Genomic DNA, 12,421 nt, shown 5'->3' on the forward strand with positions numbered 1-12,421 from the left:
GTTGGGGGTCACCACAACAAGAGGGACTGTAATAAAGGATCTCAGTATTAGGAAGACTGAGAACCACTGATGTAGATGAAGAAAATACATTTTCCTTCTTAAGGTCTCCTAAAAGACAGGTGTGGAATACCAAGAAGGCTAGGACATTGATTTTATTGAGTAAAGGAGAAGCTTTCTGGAGCTTGTGGAAAATATGCTGCTGGGAAGAGAAACTTTAAAGTGTTTAGTCTAAATACCAGCCATGTTTTTATGGGGGAACAAAGGAAAACGAAGCATAAAGGTAACAACAGTGTTCTTTCAGTTATTGCAGAATTAAAACCTTGTATTGTAAATCTATGTGACTTTAGGCACAGCTAACATCCTGGTACTTGTAACAGCTTCCTACAAGAAAAGGACAAACATGGAAGAAGTTTTGAAGTTAGAAGAATGTGTTTAAATGCACACGAGGACTGTGGGTGGTTGGATCCGAGCCAGTGTCTTTGAAATTTTCACCAGACGCTAGGCTCGTAGAGAAACCACAGCTTGCTTCTTGACCATTCTTTCTACTTTTCATTATTTGCTTACCTTTTTTTTTTTTTTTAATCTAACAGAGAGTAGGTTTTTCTGTTTTCTTTGGAAAAGTTGGAATGTGAGAAGGATCCATGGTAAAAGAAGATAAATTAGGTTGGACATCTTTTCCTTGATAGATGAACTCAGTGTTGGTAACTAACCACTGAGTCATGTTTTCTTTGGAGCGGTTCTGATAGCTAAGACCCAAGGAGTTCAGTGTCATGGAGTTGGCCATTTCCAAAGGTGAGGAAGTGATTGAGTGGACAAGTACTCGGCAATTTGAGCCATCCTGGCTGTCACATTGGATCGTTTGTTGGCTTCGTTCCAATCCTCTTAAATTAGTTTGTTCTTTCCCAGAGTACAAAGAAGTTTGAAAACACAGCATGTGATGCTCACAACTCCACAGCAGGGTTGCTGTGTTCTTAATCATTGACCTCATAGTTTGTTGTTATTTCTTATGAGATGGCCATTTCATTCACGATGTTTCTCACAACTCTGTTAAGCTAATTTCATTATCCTTTCTTTTTTTTTTTGTTTTATAAATCTTATTTCTCTTTGGTCATCTTGGGCCTTTTTATCTCACCAATTAATTTCCAGTGCTACAGTGACAATGATGCATGCAACTTGGGAAAGACGCATCGCTTGGCTGCTACCCACTCCTGGTGCCTTTCAATCAGAGGTAGTGCAAGTCTCTGTCGTTATCGCTGTGCCTTTGATATTGACATCTGGGATTGGTTTATGTTTCTGTAATTGGTTACTATATGACAACTTGTGAGTCTGGTATTTGCTGTGGTCTGGGTCTACATTATAACCATTAGATCGAAAGCTCTAAATTGTGCTACTAAAACACACACTCCCTTTGAATAGCCTATATGCTTTCAGGGAGAAATTTTAGGGGCTTGTCAAGTTTTCTCTGTTATTTTGTTGTTTCACGCTAACGAGTTTGAGGAAATATTTCACATACATTTAGTCTTATAGTTATTAAAACTTCTTGAAGTATTGCACCTTTTACTAAGTAATACCAGGTTATGTTGTTGTTAATATTTTTGTCTTTTGTTCATCTCAATCGGAGGTTATTTTGATCAGTATTTGTTCGGGCTTATTCATCATCACTTGGTGCTAATGTTTGTATTGTGTTGCAAACCTGCCTTTGATAATGTATTAATATTGAAGACAATCCAAAAGAAGATTCTACTTGAATAAGTTTAATTCATTTTCTGAACCTTGAAATCGCTAACATAATGGATTATTATTTTCACCTTTTTCAGTACTCCCTAGATTTTTATTGTTTTTCTGGTTCTACCTTTTTCTTTCTCTTTGTTGGTATTGCCTATTTCATGAATGCAACTTTGTGGATTAAGAAGATTCCACTTCAGTCTTCCAAATACAATGGACTATGAACAGGAATGACGGCACCCCATGGGATTTATATATTCTTAAGTGAAAGAAGCAAGGCATGGACAAACCTATGGAAGCAGAACTTTCCCTACTAAGGTTTTTTTTTTTTTCTGAAATAACCTTAGTAATTTAGCTGTTTCTTTCCCACTTTTGTTTTCTTCTTGATGTAATATTTCTTTACCTTAAGAGCAAAGATGAGTTCATGTTCTATTTTCTTCATTCAGGTTAGAAAGCCTTTGGACTCTGGATTCTACAGTTTGTCTTTTAGCCTTGTACATGTAACATCTGAAATGTTGGCGTACATTCTGGCTTATTTACAGAAAGTTTAGTCTCTATATGTATATAGTATACCAATTCACTTGATCCTGTTTACTTAATTGTATATTGGAATATTTATCTCTTTATGTATTTATCCATCTACTATCTTGATAATTATGACATTTATTCATTTACATACAAAATATTTCTCTCTTTTATTTCATTTGCTGGTATAATTTTTAAATCTTCTTTTGTGTTAGTTGAAGACATTTTAATTTTTGTTATTATGGTTAAAGATTTTCTATCATTTTTTCATGTTTCTTGGAGGAAGGCATAATTTTTGTTTTTGCATTTTATTTAAGGTTAGTGTTCTTATTTATGAGAAACATAGGTGAATATTATAGTAACTAGTGTTTAGGGTGAGAGTGGAGATACATACAGGCACAGAAAGACAGACAGACACATATCCATACTAGAATGCAATATGTTTCCAATAGTTTAAATAAAACTATAAGTTCCTTTTTAAAATATTATTTAATTAATTAATGTGTGTATGCATACACAAGTATGTGTACATGGCATAGTACTTGTATGGAGGTCAAAGGGCAGCTTGCAGGAGTCAGTTCCCTCCTTCTACTACCAGTCACACGAAAGGAGAATTCATGGTACAAATATCAGTTGAACTTCTCTTGAGTAACAGAACAAGGGCAATGATTTATAACTGCCAATCTGAGCGGTTCAGTTCCCATATTCCATATTTAGAGCACTGTACTCCAGCAGTGTAGGTGTGTTGATTTCTGGTGGAGTTTCTATAAACATTGGATTTTCCTGATTTATATTCCAAACTCATTGTGAACAAGGCCACAGGTTCACTCTAGAAGACATAAGAGTCCAGCCACAGGTATTGTGGATAATTTTCTACTGTCAGTTTTCCACTGTCCTTCAAAACCAGTTTCTCCACCGATGTCTTGCTAACTCTCTGAATGTTTGAATAATGTATTTGATCCAATTCCACTATCCCACAGAAGAACTCATTAGCAAATATTTATTGAGTGCTGACTGTATCCTGTGTAGAATATAGATGCTGAGGAAGGAGCTCAGCCAGATAGCATTCCTATTTTAGGCAGAGTTCTTGATTATATAATAAAAGGTCATCTAATGACATCATTTCTCTTTAGATAATGATGATAATGATGATAGTGACCGTTAGTTCTCCACAAATACCATGGCAACTAATGCAGGTTATAAAAAGAAAAATACAGGAAAGGGTTTATAGACTTAGTATTCTTCAACAGTCAAATGATACCTAAATATTGATGCTGATTTTGAGACATGATAATGTTTGTTTGTTTATTTATTTATTCTCTTATATACCTATTTATTTATCCTTTATGCATTCGTCATGGGATGGCACCATATCGCCTAGCTGTCTTGAACTCTTGGTTTCAAGTTATCCTTCTGCCCCACCTCCTAATTCACTGGTGTTACAGTCATGTACCACTGTGCCCACTCTGGGCTTTACAATGAAAACATAGATGGGCATTTATTCTGAAATGACCAAGATGTTGGGCCTATTGAAGCCAACTTACGTGAACCAGGAACAAAGGAATTGGAGAAACAGGGTTGCTCATAATAAAGTTCAGGAGACATGTACTCATCAGTTCCTACATATTTTTTTTTCATGCAATATGATGACCTTCAGGGTGAAATGCTTCTGCTTATAATCTTCTTTAAATGCGAAGGTAATACTAACTATTCTACTGGAGTACGGTACATGGATCTTGTACACTGAGATGGTCACAGCCTAAGAGTGGGGATCAAGACCTTCCCCTGTTTATTATTCACCAAATGTCAATGTCAATGGTAGGCTCAAGCTTTGTTTACTTAAAAGGATCCTAAAGCTATCGTCATATCCCAGGGAAGGCCTTCCACATTTGTTTCTGGTCAAACCCAAATGCGAATGGTCTTTAATTTATTTGTTTACCAAGGAATAAATTATAGCTTTTCACACTAAGAATAAACTCTTTCCATCTGTCTCTTTTCAAAACTGGGCTATGCCATGCTAGGGCCCCTTCTGAGCCACAGATAGAGTCACATTTCTTTCTACTAACCAAAAAAAAAAAAAAAAAAAAAAAAAAAAAGAGTAAAAATCTAGCCATCAGAAAGTTAAGTATTTGTTATGGGTTCTACAAATGGAAAATATGGACATGAAATCAGTTTTTCTTTTTCTTGAAAATATGATCCGTTCTATAAAATAATAAGACAGCAATATAAAAATGATTTCAGTGTATGATAAATTCATAGTCCTCTACATCAATTTTAGGACAGAGGTAAAGAAAAAAAGTTGGAATTTTGGCTTGTTATCAAATTTAAATCATTGCCAGACAAGATCATGCGAAAGCCGAAATGCTGTGGTTTGGAACTAGCTCAATCTACTCCAAATTACTCAATGAGGTGGGGTTAAATTCATTGAGTTTATATAAGAGGTTAGTCTTTCCTTGGATTATTCCAATTGTTCACAATGAACGTCCCCCAGAAGTGCCACCATCCAGAGAGGGTGTTTCACAGGTGCGCATGGGCCACTGCTGGTGGAAGACTTGCAGAGATTTCTCTCCAGCTCCAGCTCAGAGCCCTGAAGAGAGAATCAGAGATGAAAGGAAAAGAAGACTTAATTATTCATCTTCTCTTCCTTTCCTCTTTTTCTCCTGTTGTATTTGAACCTGCAGATTATTTTATATTCAATATTTGAGTTCAAATGTTTCTGTCCACATGTTATTTTATGTTGTCTTTGCTCTGTTGCCTCAGTACAGGGTTGTCTTCTTAGTCGGTGAGGAAGATGCGAATATTTGAGCCTATTGCCGAGAAGACAGACAGTCAGAGACACTGCTTCGTTGGTCCAGTGAGAATTATTTGCAGTCAGAACACTTAGATCACACTCCATGGGTGCTTCATGCATTTTTTTTAAACCTTAAAAAATAGAATAACCTTTGTCCCTAGGCAGACACAATTGCATTACAGAAAAATTAAGACTGTCTTTTCCCTTTTGAACTGTATATTCTACTATCTCATCTCATATAGAAGTTTATTTTTCAATAAGCCTTTGGAGCACTGTAGAGTCTAAACATAACAAGATGAGTGTGCCTTCCTATTCTTTTTTTTCCCCTGAGGCTGGATTTCTCTGTGAAGCTTTGGAACTTGTCCTGATGTTCACTATGTAGACCAGGCTGGCCTTGAACTCACAGGGATCCACCTGCCTCTACCTCCCAAGTGTTGGGTTTAAAGGCATGTGCCACACCACAGCCCAGCTTACTTTGTTGTTTTTATAACTTTATTTTTGCTTCTTTTCTTTCTCTTATTTCTGTCACCTGGCATCGATGCACAGCATAAACTCTAAGTGGTCCTCAACCTGTGGGTCTCCACCTTTTTGAGAATCATTAATATCAGAAAAATTACAGTCATAAAGTAGCAACAAAAATAATTTTGTGATTGAGGCCACTACACCATGAGGAACCGTATTAAAACGTTGCAGCTTTAGGAAGGTTGAGAACCACTGACTTAAAGGAACACAGAAAACGACTTCCCTTCTGGATGGATGTGAGCAACATAGATGCTCAATGCACTAGTCAATGGGCTGTGAGAATGAGACAGATGCAGTCTTTGTCCTTCTGTCTTCATACCTCTGATTTGCTACTGTCTTTGCCATATATATGAGACCGTCCCAAAGTGAAGGAACCACGGCATCTCTGTTGCTGCACACGCTAGTGGACAGCAGTGCATATGAGGGATTCCCCCTTGGAATTCTTTCATGCAGGTGCTGCTGGAAATCCTTCTGTGAGGACCTTTTAGGGCACAGGTACCATGTGGGTGACCTTTCCAGCAGGGCTCTCGTATGTGAGCAGTAAGGCCTGGCCAATATGAATTGGATTTTACACACACTATAACTCAAAACATGAATAGTGTGTCTTACACACACTATAACTCAAAACATTTTCTTTCAAGTTATGAGTCAACATGGATATATAAGATAAAAACAATCGCTACCTGATGTGTCAACAGGTATAATATTAAACTACATTATTATTGTATTACTGGAAGGGATCAAATCTTCTCCCCTTTAGGAAATCCATATAAAGTGAAAATTCCATAACACATGGCACAGAAACAGAAACGAAACTATGTTGGTGATAGAAAGCAGATGAAGAGACTGGGATAAAGGGGTAGCAGCGGGCTATAATAAGACACAAAGTGGGTGAGACATGGGAAATGGCAGTACAGATGCCAGAGGGGGGTGCTGGCTAACTGTAATGAGAATCTGTGGTGCTGGTGCTTTGTACTGTGAAATCACGACACAAGTTGTACTTACGTTTCACGAGGAACTTAGTCGTTTTTGCTGTGTCAGTGGAGATCCCTGGCACATGTATACACAGAGTTGCAACTTATCTTTTACTATTTTATAATTTTCTCAAACAGCCCTCTCATACTTTTATAGGGAAAAGTAACAGAGTAACTTGAAATAAATCTGTTCTTGTTAGCCAAACTTCAGACCCATTTTGGATCCGGAAAATTTAATTAGCTTTGAGTTTTCAGAGTTAGTTTCATGTGATTATGGGATGGCCTGATTAATCCCAAGAGTAATCCAGGGCCACATTTGACTTTTCTTTTTACTTTTGAGCAGTTCTCCTATATGTGTACATCAATTTGTGTGGTTTAAACCTATTATTTAGTCACATTTGAATATAGGTGTAGTTTCATGTCCTGTGCAACCGCTGTTTTAAAAAGAAAGTCATTTGCTTGCTAAGACAAATAACACTTTTATATTATGAAGCTTATGCATTATGACGTGCTAAAGTATGTGTGTTTAATTTTTCCAAGACTCCATGATAAAGGTGGGCTCATTACACCTTAACATCATCTCTGGGACTTACTGAACAGAGAATTGAATCTAACTTGGATGATTTCTAATTCTGAAACCTGGGTATGACTGAAGATTTGAGGTACTTTGCTCATATTAGTATTTTTTTATTAAGTCAGCAGAAGAAAAAGGCTTTCTCAATGTATTTCTAAGATTTATTCTAGAACTTGGTGTATAGTTCCATGATCCATTGACTACCTAACATTTATAAAGCTTATATGTATTTATTCTTCCTTTAGTAATGTCAAAGCACTGAATTTATTCATTACTTACCAAAAGTTCTATCTCCCTCATAATGAATAATTGTTATTGGCATGTTTATTTTGGTTGCTGTGATTTCCTTCTCAATAACAGAGGGATCCTCTTCCTTCATCTGACCATCTTGTTTGAATCCTAATCATTTTTTGGACATCCCTTAGGCATTTCCTTTATTTAAGTTAACTGAGCTGTTTCTTTGTATCTTCTTTACACTCTTTGAGTTTTTCGGTGAGTTTATATGATTGCTCTTTTAAATTCTGTGTCATGGGGTTCATTTAAGAGATGCTCACAGGCAAACATTTCTATATTTAGTGGGCAGCACATTGCCTTGGACTTTCACATTGTTTGCATTTTGGCGCTGAGAGCTGGGCACGTGGACTTTTTGGTGAGTTCTATGTCTGATATGTATAAAGTGGCAGGGTATGTGGATCTGCCTGGACCTAAAGGTTGGATGTGGCTTAGGTGGAATGAAGTTGGGTAGGCACAGGGTGCTGATCTGGGATGCAGGGTGCACATTGTGGTCTAAGTCTAGGGTTTGGGGAGGATATATGAAGAGAAAGATTAATTGTACTCAGCTGGTTAGGTGATAGACTAAGAGTTTGAGTCTAGCACAAAAGTCTGGAGGTTGGGGCTGGTGGAGTTCATACTGGTCAGAGCCTAGAGGATGGGGCACATGCAGACAGGGGTAGCCAGACCAGGAGAGAACACTGAATATGGGATCCTGGTTAGATAAGAGGGCTTTAAAAAAGTTCATGGTGGGGACATTGGGATGACTCACTCGCAGACACTGGCAAAGGATTACAAGGTCTGGTTAACTAGAGAGAGTGGACTATAATGAAAAAGGCCCACCCTACTACTTCTTAATCAGACCTTCGTGAATAAATCTGTCGCTTAAGAATGCTTAGTTTGAAATCAGAAGTCTTGATTTAGTAGATGCGTAGCCAAACCCTGGAGCTCCGCGGACTGCGCAAGTTGAAGGCTACGTGACGCGTGCACTTACCTTTCAGAGTCAGCACATCGACTTGCAGAGTCCAGACCCATTTCTGTCTGCAGCCCTTAGGTTTTCATCAGGCCGCAATGATTCAGATATGTTCAGACGTGAGCCCATATATTGGCATGCAGAGCTCGGGTGATTTCACTCAGAAACATTCCAGCTGAAGCAGCACTTCTCAGCCGGCGTTCTCCAAACAGGGCTCACATTGCTCTCAGAAGAAACTGTTGGAGGAACTTACCGTTTAGGAGCTGTAGTTTTGAGTGTATTTGTCCTGACTGAGAGAATGAAGGTTTTTGTTTGGCATTGGTGAGAGGCAAGTCTTTCACCTGGAACTTCACATGGTGATTGGAAAACTCAGAGTCTATTAGTAGGCTTCTTCCTTCCTTCCCTTCTTTTTTCCTTCCTTCTTTTCTTCCTTCCTCCCTCCCTCCCTCTTTTTCTTTCTTTCCTTCTTCCCCTTTTCCACCTCCCTTTCTTTTTCTCACCTTCCTCCCCCATTTCTTCTTTTTCTGCCTTTTCTAAAATGCACATATTTTTCATGTTTAGTCTTGAAAGACATACTTATATCATGATACTGCATCTGGCTCTATAAATTTTAGTAGTAGGACTTATGAGACATTCCTATGACTAATAATAACAGAACTGTGCACAGGCATTTCTGAAAATCCAAACTATATATTTTAGTTAATCTAAGCTAAATGTTCTTCAGGTAATTTCCCCTTAACTTGATAAAAAAAAATATCCTTGAGTTTCTGGAGAGCTAGCCCAGAGGGAATGGGTACTTTCTACATTAACTTGAGAACTTAGACTTGGATCTCCTGCATACACATAAAATCCAGGAATGGATATGGGCACCTAACATCCCACCACTGTGGAGGACACAGGCAAGGGAGTGTCTCAAGCTCAGTTTAGCTCTTGTCTCATAGGAATAAGGAGAGTATAGGCCAGGACATAGCTTCCTTCTTTTGGCCTCACACTTGTAGATAATATACATATAAGCCACACACACATGTGCCTCTCCTCTACATCCTTGCTTGCTTGAAATAGACGAGTGCTGTTGAGGATTTAGGAAGCAGGGGAAAGTTGTGACAATTAGTAAGACTGTAAATGAGACTACATGGAGCTTCCTCAAAAGGATTGCAAATAGAATGACTATATGATACAGCAGAGCCCCCCACCCCCTCCTGTGTGTATGTGCATGCGTCTCTCTCTCTCTCTCTCTCTCTCTCTCTCTCTCTCTCTCTCTCTCCCCCCCCCCCCCAGTTAGAGCTCCTAACTGCCAACCCATCAAAACTGCATAACTCTTGGGGTCCTAGTAGGGTTTGATGCAAGGAAAAGATGCCATGGTTTCTACAGCTTTGCAGCAAAGCAGCCCCACTCTGTGGAGTTTTCATTTTAAAAACAAAAGCTCTCACTTTGAGCTTGAAATACTTCAATGTCATTGTTAAATGGAAGTATAGATTCAGACTTATGATTGAGGCCATTTCCAAGTCTAAATTTAACCTTAATTAGATATAACCTTAAGAATTTTCAGATATTTAATTTATGGTCTGATTTATGTATTCAGTTCCGTCTTGCCTCCTTAGGAGCTGGATGCATTCCACATTGCATTACGTACTTAGATTGTTTGTTGGTTGCTAATACAGGCAGAAGTCAGTGGCATGTTGTGATTCTAAGCAGGTCCCCCAATGTCAGTGACTTCATTCTGTGCAGTTTATCAAGTATGCCAAAGCAGAGTCCGAAGGTCATTTGTTTTTCTTCATTTCATTCTTAATTCTACTGAGTTTGGATTAGTTCGCAGTGGGTAAGCAAAAACGTTGGTAAGTGCCTACATGTAGTACTTATTTCTGTTGGTAAACATGAAGTATTTAAAAGGTCACTTTATCACTTTAGCATGCACGGAGTTCAATTTGTTGCATATTGTAGTGGCATACATGTCCAAAGGCAGTCACATGTTCCTTGAGCTTCAATAACGCTGTGTTTAACAGCTAAATTCCAAAAGAACAGCACTATATTTATAGGAGACTTTGCCTTCTTTGTCTATTGAAGTGAACACTCACCTTCTGAACTATGAAAAATAGGAATAAAACGTATTTTCTTGATCAAACTCTTCACCTCAGTATTTATTGAAAGTCTTACTTGACACGAACACTATTACATTGAAAATCCCCCCTGAGAAGGCTGGTACTATGACCCCAAATTTCACACATTTTTTAATGCTGGGAAGAAAACATGGTTTCTCTGGGGTTAGTTTATAATAGTTGGTGGTGATATACGATAAGGGTTGGGTGTTTATATTAGCCATGTCAGGATTCCCTTAGGTCTATAATTAACACACTCACCAAACACTATAGAATTCCCTGACGAATGGACGCAGCCTTTTAACTGACTGACCCAGGGATTTGCCGCTTTGAATCCTCACCTGACTCCTACGATCACTTTTCCCAAACATTTTATTTGGCATTTATCACATGCAGTATCCTCCCATTCTTTTCATCCTTCTTGTTTTATTGATGAATAATGAGAATGTTAACACTGCTTATCTTGACTTGGGCAAATGAAGAGTGACTTGCCTAAGAGCCTCTTGTCTGAATCAACTGGACGGTTTCTGTGTGTTTGCTTCCAGTTTTAAGCTATGATTGCTTACACCCAACAGTAGCTATAAAATACACATTAGTGGGAAAAGCCCTAATCTCACAGTCAACGAAAGTAATCTTATTCTGTGATGTGACTATAAATGAAATCCTACCTTACAGTGGCTAGTCTAATGCCCGTGAAGAACCTCAAGAGTTTGCGACAGACAGAAGTAGCAGCAGAGTTAGCTCAGCAGAAATTTTATCTACTCCCACCCCTTTCTCATTTCAGTCATTGCTGAGGTGAATATTTTTATGAGATTTTAGAGTGTTTGAGTTTTGAGTTTTATTTTCTATTTAAAAAATCAAGACTCTATTAATCTACTTAGTGACACTGGACTGATGCTTTGTTATATTCACAGAGATGGAGCTGGAGATGGGCTGATAGTTCAGAGGGTATCGTGCTTGCTGTGTGCACAGGGGGACCTGAGTGTGCTCCCCTGGCCCCGCATTAAAGTAGGGCACAGTGGCATACACCTGTAATCCTAGTGCTGGAGAAATAGAAACAGAAACTCTGGACCTTGCTGGCAGAACTGAAAGTAATGTAAGCTTGACACTGTCTGTATTGTTAAACTGGGGTCAGGTGTAGAAATTTGTGGAGGAAGTTCATCTTCACCTATGTTATTACTTTTGGTAACTGTAGCCCTGGCTTGTGCCATATTTAGCTATCCCTATAAGTGTGAGCCATCTTTGCCCAATAAATCAAGATTGTTGCCATTTCTTTTCGGTTCAGGGAACAAATTCACCTTGTGTTTAAAACAATGGAGCTATCATTTCACACAGTATTTGTAATTATATTTAAAAACCTCTAGTACCTTAAGTTCCATTTCAACTGATCTTTTGGAAGTTTAAGAACACTTTTTTGTTTGAACAATGCACATTAAGATATCACTAATACCATGATTCCCTCAAATTGTTTTTTAAAAGGGAAAATATTTTAATATGCATCCATTAGGTCTTTTGTTTAAAGTTTTGATCTTGGACAGAACATTAGAATATGGCGCAGTGAAAGTATCTGTAATGTAAGAACCTGAGTTGGCCTCTGGCTTCATCGCTACCCAGCTGTTGTATGCAGGGTAGGGGGAGTAACTTTGGCTGTGTCCCTTGGAAAATAAATGCCATAGTATTTGATTTACATGCTGGTTGAGGGAGTGAGATAACACTTATGCTATCTTCTGTATGTACCATGAAAATTCATCTCAACAGGATGTAGAATCATCCAGGAGATAAGTCTCTGGACCTGCCGGTGAGGGGTTGTTTAGATGAGGTTAACTGTAGAGGGAAGATACACCCTGAGCAGGAGCATCACTATTTCTAGACTAGGATCCAGGACTGAATAAAAAGGTGAAAGCAGGCTGAATGTGAAAGCATCCCTCTCTGCTTCCTGACTATGAACACACAGTGACCAATGGCCTCAAG

The sequence above is a fragment of the Chionomys nivalis genome, chromosome 18 (assembly GCF_950005125.1).
Source record: "Chionomys nivalis chromosome 18, mChiNiv1.1, whole genome shotgun sequence".
NCBI classification, from domain to species: domain Eukaryota; kingdom Metazoa; phylum Chordata; class Mammalia; order Rodentia; family Cricetidae; genus Chionomys; species Chionomys nivalis.